Genomic DNA, 14,170 nt, shown 5'->3' with positions numbered 1-14,170 from the left:
TGGGCTACAGTCCATTTGAACTTCTGTTTGTACACCCAGGTAGGGGTCCACTTGCTTTTGTAAAGGAGGGTTGGGAGCAACCTTTCAACCCCCCCACCCAAGCAAGACATAGTGGGTTATGTACTAGGCCTAAGTTCTAGAATGGCAGAGTACATGAAAAGGGCAACCAAAAGCCTTGAGGCCACCCAAGAACTGCAGAAGCAGTGGCATGACCAAAAGGATGTGCTGACTGTTTATCAGCCAGGGCAGAAAGTGTCGGCCCTGGTACCTATAGCTCCCAGGGCACTCCAAGTTATGTGGCGTGGTTCCCACACCATAGTGGAGAAGAAAGGTGAGGTTACCTATTTGGTTGACTTGGGCACTCCTAGAAGCCCCCACAGGGTGCTTCATGTGAATCTCCTGAAGCCATATTACGACACGGCTGACATGACTTTACTCATGGCTACTGATGAAAGTAAGGAAGAAGAGAGTAATCCTCTTCCTGACCTCTTCTCCCATAACCCAGTTGATGGCTCAGTGGAGGGAGTAGTCCTTGCTGACTACCTCACTGACCAGCAGCATTCTGACTGCAGAACTCTTCTCAGTTAGTTCTCACAACTCTTCTCTTTGACACCTGGACAAACCACCTGTTGTGAACATAATATTGACACAGGTGACAGTTTGCCTATAAAAAGCAAGATACATAGGCACCCTGACCATGTCAGAGAATGTATCAAAGCAGAAGTGCAAACGATGCTTGAGTTGAAAGTCATTGGGCCTTCAGACAGCCCTTCCCGAAATGGAAAAGGAGAAATTAGGTTTTGTGTTGATTACAGAGCCATCAATGCAGTCACTAGGACTGATGCCCATCCAATATCAAGGTCAGATGAACTAATAGATACTTTGGCTGCAGTCATGTATCTCAGTATATTTGACTTGACTGCAGGCTATTAGCAGGTCAAATCAAATCAAATCATTAACATTTATAAAGCGCGCTACTCACCCGTGCGGGTCTCAAGGCGCTAGGGGGGAAAGGGGGGGTTATCGCTGCTCGAACAGCCAAGTCTTTAGGAGTCTCCGGAAAGCGGAGTGGTCCTGGGTGGTCCTGAGGCTGGTGGGGAGGGAGTTCCAGGTCTTGGCCGCCAGGAAGGAGAAAGATCTCCCACCCGCCGTGGAGCGGCGGGTGCGAGGGACGGCAGCAAGTGCGAGGCCAGCGGAGCGGAGGGGGCGGGTGGGGACGTAGAAGCTGAGGCGTCTGTTGAGGTATTCCGGTCCCTTGTTGTGGAGGGCTTTGTGTGCGTGGGTGAGAAGACGGAAGGTGATCCTTTTGCTGACTGGGAGCCAATGCAGGTGTCTCAGGTGTGCGGAGATGTGGCTGTTGCGGGGTACGTCGAGGATGAGGCGGGCCGAGGCGTTTTGGATGCGTTGCAGGCGGTTTTGGAGTTTGGCTGTGGTCCCGGCGTAGAGGGTGTTGCCGTAGTCCAGGCGGCTCGTGACGAGGGCGTGGGTCACGGTTTTTCTGGTGTCGGCGGGGATCCAGCGGAAGATCTTACGGAGCATGCGGAGAGTGAGGAAGCAGGCGGAGGACACGGCGTTGACTTGCTTGGTCATGGTGAGAAGAGGGTCCAAGATGAAGCCGAGGTTGCGGGCGTGGTCTGCGGGGGTCGGTGCGGTGCCGAGGGCTGTGGGCCACCAGGAGTCGTCCCAGGCGGACGGGGTGTTGCCGAGGATGAGGACTTCCGTTTTTTCAGAGTTCAGCTTTAGGCGGCTGAGCCTCATCCAATCTGCGACGTCCTTCATACCCTCTTGTAGGTTGGTCTGGGCGCTGGCGGGGTCCTTGGTGAGGGAGAGTACAAGTTGGGTGTCGTCGGCGTAGGAGGTGATGATGATGTCGTGCTTGCGTACGATGTCGGCGAGGGGGCTCATGTAGACATTGAAGAGTGTCGGGCTGAGCGATGAGCCTTGAGGTACGCCGCAGATGATCTTGGTGGGTTCTGAGCGAAACGGAGGGAGGTAAACTCTTTGGGAGCGGTTAGCGAGGAAGGAGGCGATCCAGTCCAGGGCCTGGCCTTGGATCCCGGTGGAGCGTAGGCGGGTGATTAGGGTGCGGTGACAGACGGTGTCAAAGGCAGCCGAGAGGTCGAGGAGAATGAGGGCGACTGTTTCACCGTTGTCCATCAGGGTTCTGATGTCGTCTGTGACTGAGATGAGGGCGGTTTCCGTGCTGTGGTTGGTTCGGAATCCGGTTTGTGAAGGGTCGAGCAGGTTGTTGTCTTCCAGGAAGGTGGTCAGCTGTTTGTTGACGGTCTTTTCTATTACCTTGGCTGGGAAAGGTAGAAGAGAGATGGGGCGGAAGTTTTTCAGGTCGCTTGGGTCAGCCGTAGGTTTCTTTAGTAGGGCGTTGACTTCAGCGTGCTTCCAGCATTCGGGGAAGGTAGCAGAAGAAAAAGAAGAGTTGATGACGGTCTGGAGGTGCGGGGCGATGATGTCGTCGGCTTTGTTAAAGATGAAGTGCGGGCAGGGGTCCGAAGGGGCGCCGGAGTGGATAGAGTTCATGATGGATTTGGTTTCTTCCGTGTTGATGTGGGTCCAGTTGTTGAGGGTGATGTCCGGGGAAGCGGGTTCAGTGGTGTATGGTTGGGTCTGGTGTCCGAAGCTGTCGTGGAGGTCGCTGATCTTGCGATGGAAGAAAGTGGCGAGGGATTCACACAAATCCTGTGAGGGCGTGACGGCGTTGGCGCTGGCGCTGGGGTTGGAGAACTCTTTGACGATGCTGAAGAGTTCTCTGCTGTTGTGGCTGTTTTTGTCTAGTCTGTCGGTGAAAAAGTTCCTTTTGGCAGTGCGGATCAGGTGGTGGTGTTCGCGTGTAGCGTTCTTGAGGGCGGTCATGTTGTCAGCGGTGTGGTCCTTGCGCCAGGCCTTCTCAAGGGCACGACAAGTTTTCTTTGATTCTTTGAGGGTGTCAGAGAACCAGAGAGGTTTTTTGGTGTTGGTCTGTCGATGCGTGCGTTTGAGGGGAGCAAGGTTGTCAGCGCAGTTGGAGATCCAGTTTGTGAGGTTGAGAGCTGCGTCGTTGGGATCGGTGGTGAGGGTGGGTTGGTTGGCGGCGAGAGCGGAGAAGAGTTGCTCTTCAGGGATCTTGTTCCACTGTCGATGAGGGATGGGTTGAGTGCGGAGGTGGGAGGTCTCGCGTCGGAATGTGAAGTGGACGCAGCTGTGGTCGGTCCAGTGTAGGGCAGAGGTGTGGCTGAAGAAGACGTGTTTGCTGGCGGAGAAGATAGGGTCGAGCGTGTGTCCGGCGATGTGGGTGGCGGTGTTCACCAGTTGTTTGAGGCCGAGGTTGGCGAGGTTGTCGAGCAGGGTGGTGGTGTTGGGGTCGTTGTTTTGTTCCAGATGGAAGTTGAGGTCGCCTAGGAGGATGTAGTCCGGTGAGGCGAGGGCGTGCGGGGAGATGAAGTCGGCGATGGCGTCGCTGAAAGAGGCGCGAGGTCCGGGAGGACGGTAGACGAGGGATCCTCTGAGGGTGGTCCTTGGGTCGGTGCGAATCTGAAAATGCAGGTGTTCAGCGGCGAGGGGGGGGTCTTCGGTGGAGGTGGTGACGCTGATGGAGTCTTTGAAGATGATGGCGACACCTCCTCCTACTTGGTTGGTGCGGTCTTTTCTGGAGATCTTGTAGCCTTCGGGGATGGCGGTAGCGATGTCTGGAGCAGAGGAGGCGTTCATCCATGTCTCTGTGATGAAGGCGACGTCCGGGGCTGTGGAGTCCAGGAGGTCCCAAAGTTCAACGGCGTGCTTGTGGACGGAACGAGCGTTGATCAGGATGCACTTGAGGTGGTTGATGGCGCGTGGGCTTGTGGTCGTGGTAGTTGCGTGGTGGAAGATGCGTTTGCAGGAGTTGCAGGCGAAGGGTCCATGGGTGCGTTTGGGGTGAGCTAGGAAGCAGGTTTTGGAGCGCCCTGGGTTGAGGGCGTGGAGGGTGGTGGGGTCGTAGCGGATCAGCGGGGCTTGGGGGAGCTGGGGACCAGGGGTCGTGGCGCTGGGCGCGGGCCAGTCGCGCAGCGGCCGCCATAAGAGGTAGGAGGGGGGGGGGGAGGGGTAAGCTGGGGGCGAATGGGAGCTGGGGGGTGGGGGCGTGCAGGAGGTCGCGGCGGGAAAGCGCGAGGGGGGGGGGACAGGTAGAGTGAGAGGAGCTGGGGGAGGGGGTTTAGGGTGGAGGAGGGTGAGTGTTAGGAGGTTTGGAGATTAGGGAGAGAGATAGGAGTAGGGTGGTGAAGATAGGGGAGGGGGGGTTGTAGAGGTGGGTGAGGGAGAGAGGTAGAGTGAGAGGATAGGGAGATAGGTAGTAGAGGGGGTGGCGGGAGGGGGGGAGAGATAGAGAAATAGATAGAGAAAATAGATAGAGAAGTCGATAGATAGGGAAATAGATAGATAGACAGATAGGTAGGTAGGAGGAGGTGGAGAGTGGGGGAGTTAGATAGTGAGATAGGGAGCTAGAGAGATAGGAAGATAGGAGGAGTGAGGGAGGTAGATAGCGAACGGGTTAGCTAGGGGTGAGAGAGGGGGAGGCGAGTGAGGGAGGGGGATGAGGAAGGAGCAGGAGGGCAGGCTCGGGGGAAGAAGACGGAGGAGGTAGAAGAGCCGAAGACAGGAGAACAGAAGACAGAAGAACAGAAGACAGAAGAACAGAAGACCGGAAGAGCAGAAGACAGAAGAACAGAAGACGGAAGAGCAGAAGACCGGAAGAGCAGAAGACAGAAGAACAGAAGAACAGAGAAGAACAGAGAAGAACAGAGACGAACACAGAAGAACCGAGAAGAAGAACACAGAAGCACCGAGAAGAACAGAGAAGAAGAACACAGAAGACCGGAAGAACACAGAAGAACAGAAGGGAAGAACAGAAGAACAGAAGAGAAGAACAGAAGAACACAGAAGAAGATTGCAGAGGGGGGGCGAGGAGGAAGAGACAGAGAGGAGGAAAAGAAGCAGGAGCAGGAGAGAAGGTGAGTGGCGCGGGGCAGGGCGAGGGGCTGGGAGGAGGGGGGTACTTACAGTTAGGTGGGTCTCAGGAACACAGGAACTCGGGAACTTGGAGGAGCTGCAGCGGCAGGGGGAGCGACCTACCCTTGGGTCAAGGGTCGCTACCACTGTCGCGCAGCGGCCGCCATAAGAGGTAGGAGGGGGGGGGAGGGGTCAGCTGGGGGCGAATGGGAGCTGGGGGGCGGGGCGTGCAGGAGGTCGCGGCGGGAAAGCGCGAGGGAGGGGGGGACAGGTAGAGTGAGAGGAGCTGGGGGAGGGGGTTTAGGGTGGAGGAGGGTGAGTGTTAGGAGGTTTGGAGATTAGGGAGAGAGATAGGAGTAGGGTTGTGAAGATAGGGGAGGGGGGGTTGTAGAGGTGGGTGAGGGAGAGAGGTAGAGTGAGAGGATAGGGAGATAGGTAGTAGAGGGGGTGGCGGGAGGGGGGGAGAGATAGAGAAATAGATAGAGAAAATAGATAGAGAAGTCGATAGATAGGGAAATAGATAGATAGACAGATAGGTAGGTAGGAGGAGGTGGAGAGTGGGGGAGTTAGATAGTGAGATAGGGAGCTAGAGAGATAGGAAGATAGGAGGAGTGAGGGAGGTAGATAGCGAACGGGTTAGCTAGGGGTGAGAGAGGGGGAGGCGAGTGAGGGAGGGGGATGAGGAAGGAGCAGGAGGGCAGGCTCGGGGGAAGAAGACGGAGGAGGTAGAAGAGCCAAAGACAGGAGAACAGAAGACAGAAGAACAGAAGACAGAAGAACAGAAGACCGGAAGAGCAGAAGACAGAAGAACAGAAGAACAGAAGAACAGAAGACGGAAGAGCAGAAGACCGGAAGAGCAGAAGACAGAAGAACAGAAGAACAGAGAAGAACAGAGACGAACACAGAAGAACCGAGAAGAAGAACACAGAAGCACCGAGAAGAACAGAGAAGAAGAACACAGAAGACCGGAAGAACACAGAAGAACAGAAGGGAAGAACAGAAGAACAGAAGAGAAGAACAGAAGAACACAGAAGAAGATTGCAGAGGGGGGGCGAGGAGGAAGAGACAGAGAGGAGGAAAAGAAGCAGGAGCAGGAGAGAAGGTGAGTGGCGCGGGGCAGGGCGAGGGGCTGGGAGGAGGGGGGTACTTACAGTTAGGTGGGTCTCAGGAACACAGGAACTCGGGAACTTGGAGGAGCTGCAGCGGCAGGGGGAGCGACCTACCCTTGGGTCAAGGGTCGCTACCACTGTCGCGCAGCGGCCGCCATAGGAGGTAGGAGGGGGGGGAGGGGTCAGCTGGGGGCGAATGGGAGCTGGGGGGCGGGGGCGTGCAGGAGGTCGCGGCGGGAAAGCGCGAGGGAGGGGGGGGACAGGTAGAGTGAGAGGAGCTGGGGGAGGGGGTTTAGGGTGGAGGAGGGTGAGTGTTAGGAGGTTTGGAGATTAGGGAGAGAGATAGGAGTAGGGTTGTGAAGATAGGGGAGGGGGGGTTGTAGAGGTGGGTGAGGGAGAGAGGTAGAGTGAGAGGATAGGGAGATAGGTAGTAGAGGGGGTGGCGGGAGGGGGGGAGAGATAGAGAAATAGATAGAGAAAATAGATAGAGAAGTCGATAGATAGGGAAATAGATAGACAGATAGGTAGGTAGGAGGAGGTGGAGAGTGGGGGAGTTAGATAGTGAGATAGGGAGCTAGAGAGATAGGAAGATAGGAGGAGTGAGGGAGGTAGATAGCGAACGGGTTAGCTAGGGGTGAGAGAGGGGGAGGCGAGTGAGGGAGGGGGATGAGGAAGGAGCAGGAGGGCAGGCTCGGGGGAAGAAGACGGAGGAGGTAGAAGAGCCGAAGACAGGAGAACAGAAGACAGAAGAACAGAAGACAGAAGAACAGAAGACCGGAAGAGCAGAAGACAGAAGAACAGAAGACGGAAGAGCAGAAGACCGGAAGAGCAGAAGACCGGAAGAGCAGAAGACAGAAGAACAGAGAAGAACAGAGAAGAACAGAGAAGAACAGAGACGAACACAGAAGAACCGAGAAGAAGAACACAGAAGCACCGAGAAGAACAGAGAAGAAGAACACAGAAGACCGGAAGAACACAGAAGAACAGAAGGGAAGAACAGAAGAACAGAAGAGAAGAACAGAAGAACACAGAAGAAGATTGCAGAGGGGGGGCGAGGAGGAAGAGACAGAGAGGAGGAAAAGAAGCAGGAGCAGGAGAGAAGGTGAGTGGCGCGGGGCAGGGCGAGGGGCTGGGAGGAGGGGGGTACTTACAGTTAGGTGGGTCTCAGGAACACAGGAACTCGGGAACTTGGAGGAGCTGCAGCAGCAGGGGGAGCGACCTACCCTTGGGTCAAGGGTCGCTACCACTGTCGCGCAGCGGCCGCCATAAGAGGTAGGAGGGGGGGGGAGGGGTCAGCTCGGGGCGAATGGGAGCTGGGGGGCGGGGGCGTGCAGGAGGTCGCGGCGGGAAAGCGCGAGGGAGGGGGGGACAGGTAGAGTGAGAGGAGCTGGGGGAGGGGGTTTAGGGTGGAGGAGGGTGAGTGTTAGGAGGTTTGGAGATTAGGGAGAGAGATAGGAGTAGGGTTGTGAAGATAGGGGAGGGGGGGTTGTAGAGGTGGGTGAGGGAGAGAGGTAGAGTGAGAGGATAGGGAGATAGGTAGTAGAGGGGGTGGCGGGAGGGGGGGAGAGATAGAGAAATAGATAGAGAAAATAGATAGAGAAGTCGATAGATAGGGAAATAGATAGATAGACAGATAGGTAGGTAGGAGGAGGTGGAGAGTGGGGGAGTTAGATAGTGAGATAGGGAGCTAGAGAGATAGGAAGATAGGAGGAGTGAGGGAGGTAGATAGCGAACGGGTTAGCTAGGGGTGAGAGAGGGGGAGGCGAGTGAGGGAGGGGGATGAGGAAGGAGCAGGAGGGCAGGCTCGGGGGAAGAAGACGGAGGAGGTAGAAGAGCCAAAGACAGGAGAACAGAAGACAGAAGAACAGAAGACAGAAGAACAGAAGACCGGAAGAGCAGAAGACAGAAGAACAGAAGAACAGAAGAACAGAAGACGGAAGAGCAGAAGACCGGAAGAGCAGAAGACAGAAGAACAGAGAAGAACAGAGACGAACACAGAAGAACCGAGAAGAAGAACACAGAAGCACCGAGAAGAACAGAGAAGAAGAACACAGAAGACCGGAAGAACACAGAAGAACAGAAGGGAAGAACAGAAGAACAGAAGAGAAGAACAGAAGAACACAGAAGAAGATTGCAGAGGGGGGGCGAGGAGGAAGAGACAGAGAGGAGGAAAAGAAGCAGGAGCAGGAGAGAAGGTGAGTGGCGCGGGGCAGGGCGAGGGGCTGGGAGGAGGGGGGTACTTACAGTTAGGTGGGTCTCAGGAACACAGGAACTCGGGAACTTGGAGGAGCTGCAGCGGCAGGGGGAGCGACCTACCCTTTGGTCAAGGGTCGCTACCACTGTCGCGCAGCGGCCGCCATAGGAGGTAGGAGGGGGGGGAGGGGTCAGCTGGGGGCGAATGGGAGCTGGGGGGCGGGGGCGTGCAGGAGGTCGCGGCGGGAAAGCGCGAGGGAGGGGGGGGACAGGTAGAGTGAGAGGAGCTGGGGGAGGGGGTTTAGGGTGGAGGAGGGTGAGTGTTAGGAGGTTTGGAGATTAGGGAGAGAGATAGGAGTAGGGTTGTGAAGATAGGGGAGGGGGGGTTGTAGAGGTGGGTGAGGGAGAGAGGTAGAGTGAGAGGATAGGGAGATAGGTAGTAGAGGGGGTGGCGGGAGGGGGGGAGAGATAGAGAAATAGATAGAGAAAATAGATAGAGAAGTCGATAGATAGGGAAATAGATAGACAGATAGGTAGGTAGGAGGAGGTGGAGAGTGGGGGAGTTAGATAGTGAGATAGGGAGCTAGAGAGATAGGAAGATAGGAGGAGTGAGGGAGGTAGATAGCGAACGGGTTAGCTAGGGGTGAGAGAGGGGGAGGCGAGTGAGGGAGGGGGATGAGGAAGGAGCAGGAGGGCAGGCTCGGGGGAAGAAGACGGAGGAGGTAGAAGAGCCGAAGACAGGAGAACAGAAGACAGAAGAACAGAAGACAGAAGAACAGAAGACCGGAAGAGCAGAAGACAGAAGAACAGAAGAACAGAAGACGGAAGAGCAGAAGACCGGAAGAGCAGAAGACAGAAGAACAGAAGAACAGAGAAGAACAGAGAAGAACAGAGACGAACACAGAAGAACCGAGAAGAAGAACACAGAAGCACCGAGAAGAACAGAGAAGAAGAACACAGAAGACCGGAAGAACACAGAAGAACAGAAGGGAAGAACAGAAGAACAGAAGAGAAGAACAGAAGAACACAGAAGAAGATTGCAGAGGGGGGGCGAGGAGGAAGAGACAGAGAGGAGGAAAAGAAGCAGGAGAGAAGGTGAGTGGCGCGGGGCAGGGCGAGGGGCTGGGAGGAGGGGGGTACTTACAGTTAGGTGGGTCTCAGGAACACAGGAACTCGGGAACTTGGAGGAGCTGCAGCGGCAGGGGGAGCGACCTACCCTTGGGTCAAGGGTCGCTACCACTGTCGCGCAGCGGCCGCCATAAGAGGTAGGAGGGGGGGGGAGGGGTCAGCTGGGGGCGAATGGGAGCTGGGGGGCGGGGGCGTGCAGGAAGTCGCGGCGGGAAAGCGCGAGGGAGGGGGGGGACAGGTAGAGTGAGAGGAGCTGGGGGAGGGGGTTTAGGGTGGAGGAGGGTGAGTGTTAGGAGGTTTGGAGATTAGGGAGAGAGATAGGAGTAGGGTTGTGAAGATAGGGGAGGGGGGGTTGTAGAGGTGGGTGAGGGAGAGAGGTAGAGTGAGAGGATAGGGAGATAGGTAGTAGAGGGGGTGGCGGGAGGGGGGGAGAGATAGAGAAATAGATAGAGAAAATAGATAGAGAAGTCGATAGATAGGGAAATAGATAGATAGACAGATAGGTAGGTAGGAGGAGGTGGAGAGTGGGGGAGTTAGATAGTGAGATAGGGAGCTAGAGAGATAGGAAGATAGGAGGAGTGAGGGAGGTAGATAGCGAACGGGTTAGCTAGGGGTGAGAGAGGGGGAGGCGAGTGAGGGAGGGGGATGAGGAAGGAGCAGGAGGGCAGGCTCGGGGGAAGAAGACGGAGGAGGTAGAAGAGCCAAAGACAGGAGAACAGAAGACAGAAGAACAGAAGACAGAAGAACAGAAGACCGGAAGAGCAGAAGACAGAAGAACAGAAGAACAGAAGAACAGAAGACGGAAGAGCAGAAGACCGGAAGAGCAGAAGACAGAAGAACAGAAGAACAGAGAAGAACAGAGACGAACACAGAAGAACCGAGAAGAAGAACACAGAAGCACCGAGAAGAACAGAGAAGAAGAACACAGAAGACCGGAAGAACACAGAAGAACAGAAGGGAAGAACAGAAGAACAGAAGAGAAGAACAGAAGAACACAGAAGAAGATTGCAGAGGGGGGGCGAGGAGGAAGAGACAGAGAGGAGGAAAAGAAGCAGGAGCAGGAGAGAAGGTGAGTGGCGCGGGGCAGGGCGAGGGGCTGGGAGGAGGGGGGTACTTACAGTTAGGTGGGTCTCAGGAACACAGGAACTCGGGAACTTGGAGGAGCTGCAGCGGCAGGGGGAGCGACCTACCCTTGGGTCAAGGGTCGCTACCACTGTCGCGCAGCGGCCGCCATAGGAGGTAGGAGGGGGGGGAGGGGTCAGCTGGGGGCGAATGGGAGCTGGGGGGCGGGGGCGTGCAGGAAGTCGCGGCGGGAAAGCGCGAGGGAGGGGGGGACAGGTAGAGTGAGAGGAGCTGGGGGAGGGGGTTTAGGGTGGAGGAGGGTGAGTGTTAGGAGGTTTGGAGATTAGGGAGAGAGATAGGAGTAGGGTTGTGAAGATAGGGGAGGGGGGGTTGTAGAGGTGGGTGAGGGAGAGAGGTAGAGTGAGAGGATAGGGAGATAGGTAGTAGAGGGGGTGGCGGGAGGGGGGGAGAGATAGAGAAATAGATAGAGAAAATAGATAGAGAAGTCGATAGATAGGGAAATAGATAGATAGACAGATAGGTAGGTAGGAGGAGGTGGAGAGTGGGGGAGTTAGATAGTGAGATAGGGAGCTAGAGAGATAGGAAGATAGGAGGAGTGAGGGAGGTAGATAGCGAACGGGTTAGCTAGGGGTGAGAGAGGGGGAGGCGAGTGAGGGAGGGGGATGAGGAAGGAGCAGGAGGGCAGGCTCGGGGGAAGAAGACGGAGGAGGTAGAAGAGCCAAAGACAGGAGAACAGAAGACAGAAGAACAGAAGACAGAAGAACAGAAGACCGGAAGAGCAGAAGACAGAAGAACAGAAGAACAGAGAAGAACAGAGACGAACACAGAAGAACCGAGAAGAAGAACACAGAAGCACCGAGAAGAACAGAGAAGAAGAACACAGAAGACCGGAAGAACACAGAAGAACAGAAGGGAAGAACAGAAGAACAGAAGAGAAGAACAGAAGAACACAGAAGAAGATTGCAGAGGGGGGGCGAGGAGGAAGAGACAGAGAGGAGGAAAAGAAGCAGGAGCAGGAGAGAAGGTGAGTGGCGCGGGGCAGGGCGAGGGGCTGGGAGGAGGGGGGTACTTACAGTTAGGTGGGTCTCAGGAACACAGGAACTCGGGAACTTGGAGGAGCTGCAGCGGCAGGGGGAGCGACCTACCCTTGGGTCAAGGGTCGCTACCACTGTCGCGCAGCGGCCGCCATAGGAGGTAGGAGGGGGGGGAGGGGTCAGCTGGGGGCGAATGGGAGCTGGGGGGCGGGGGCGTGCAGGAGGTCGCGGCGGGAAAGCGCGAGGGAGGGGGGGGACAGGTAGAGTGAGAGGAGCTGGGGGAGGGGGTTTAGGCTGGAGGAGGGTGAGTGTTAGGAGGTTTGGAGATTAGGGAGAGAGATAGGAGTAGGGTTGTGAAGATAGGGGAGGGGGGGTTGTAGAGGTGGGTGAGGGAGAGAGGTAGAGTGAGAGGATAGGGAGATAGGTAGTAGAGGGGGGTGGCGGGAGGGGGGGAGAGATAGAGAAATAAATAGAGAAAATAGATAGAGAAGTCGATAGATAGGGAAATAGATAGACAGATAGGTAGGTAGGAGGAGGTGGAGAGTGGGGGAGTTAGATAGTGAGATAGGGAGCTAGAGAGATAGGAAGATAGGAGGAGTGAGGGAGGTAGATAGCGAACGGGTTAGCTAGGGGTGAGAGAGGGGGAGGCGAGTGAGGGAGGGGGATGAGGAAGGAGCAGGAGGGCAGGCTCGGGGGAAGAAGACGGAGGAGGTAGAAGAGCCGAAGACAGGAGAACAGAAGACAGAAGAACAGAAGACAGAAGAACAGAAGACCGGAAGAGCAGAAGACAGAAGAACAGAAGAACAGAAGAACAGAAGACGGAAGAGCAGAAGACCGGAAGAGCAGAAGACAGAAGAACAGAAGAACAGAGAAGAACAGAGAAGAACAGAGACGAACACAGAAGAACCGAGAAGAAGAACACAGAAGCACCGAGAAGAACAGAGAAGAAGAACACAGAAGACCGGAAGAACACAGAAGAACAGAAGGGAAGAACAGAAGAATAGAAGAGAAGAACAGAAGAACACAGAAGAAGATTGCAGAGGGGGGGCGAGGAGGAAGAGACAGAGAGGAGGAAAAGAAGCAGGAGCAGGAGAGAAGGTGAGTGGCGCGGGGCAGGGCGAGGGGCTGGGAGGAGGGGGGTACTTACAGTTAGGTGGGTCTCAGGAACACAGGAACTCGGGAACTTGGAGGAGCTGCAGCGGCAGGGGGAGCGACCTACCCTTGGGTCAAGGGTCGCAGGTCAAGTTATCTGAGGATGCAAAACCAAAGACAGCATTCTCAACACCTAGTGGGCATTATCACTTCACAGTGATGCACTTTGGTTTGAAGAATGCCCCTCTAACATTCCAAAGGTTGGTGAACAAAGTTCTCCAAGGCTTGGAAAGCTTCAGTGCAGCTTATCTACATGATATAGCTCTGTAGGAAAGTGCCCCTTTTGGCATGGTAACCCCCTCACTTTCTGCCTGATATTGATGCTGACTTGACTGAGGGTGTGCTGGGATCCTGCTAACCAGGCCCCAGCACCAGTGTTCTTTCCCTAAAAATGTACCATTGCTTCCACAATTGGCACACCCCTGGCACACAGTTAAGCCCCTTGTAAAAGGTACCCATGGTACCAAGGGCCCGGTGGCCAGGGAAGGTCCCCAAGGGCTGCAGCATGTATTATGCCAATCTGGGGTACCCCTCACCAAGCACATGCACACTGCCTTTGCAGCTTGAGTGTGCTGGTGGGGAGAAAAAAGCAAAGTCAACATAGCACCCCTCTCAGGGTGCCATGCCCGCAAACCACTGCCTGTGGCATAGGTAAGTCACCCTTCTAGCAGGCCTTACAGCCCTAAGGCAGGGTGCACTATACCACAGGCATAGCTGCATGAGCAATAGCCCCCCTAAAGTGTCTAAGTCCATTCTTAGACATTGTAAGTGCAGTGTTGCCATAAAAAGTATATGGGCTGTGAGTTTGTCATTACGAACTCCACAGCTTCATAATGGTTTTACTGAAGTCTGGGAAGTTTGGTATCAAAGTTCCCAGCATAATAAACCCACACCGATGGCAGTGTTCGATTATTGAAAAATGCACCCAGAGGGCATCTTAGAGATGCCCCATGTATTTTAGCCAAACTTCTAGTGCAGGACTGACTAGTCTGTGCGAGCCTGCCACTCCTGAGAGCCTTTGTGCTCTCTGTGGCCAGAAAGAAACCCTGCACTGGGTGGAGGTGCTTCACACCTCCCCCAGCAGGAACTGTAACACCTGGCGGTGAGCCTCAAAGGCTCAGGCCTCTTGTTACAGTGCCCCAGGGAACTCCAGCTAGTGGAGATGTCAGCCCGCGGACAAACCCCACTTGTGGCAGCAAAGTCCAGCAGGAAAATTAGGGAAAACAAGGAGGAGTGACCACTTCAGCTGGGATCACCCCTAAGGTGTCCAGAGCTGAAGTGACCCCTTTCTTGCAAAATCCTCCATCTTGGTTTCAATAACAGAGACCAGTAGGGTTAGGACTCTGTCTCCCTCCCCAAAGGGAGTGGACACCGAAAGGGTGTAGTCACCCTCAAGGTCAGTAGCCATTGGCTTCTGCCCTCTGACCCCTGTAATGCCCCTAAAACCAGGATTTAAGTGCTCCCCAGAACCTAGCTCGTCAGATTCCTGGAGAC

Source organism: Pleurodeles waltl, chromosome 8 (genome assembly GCF_031143425.1).
Source record: "Pleurodeles waltl isolate 20211129_DDA chromosome 8, aPleWal1.hap1.20221129, whole genome shotgun sequence".
NCBI classification, from domain to species: Eukaryota; Metazoa; Chordata; class Amphibia; order Caudata; family Salamandridae; genus Pleurodeles; species Pleurodeles waltl.
This window is presented reverse-complemented; position numbering follows the sequence as displayed.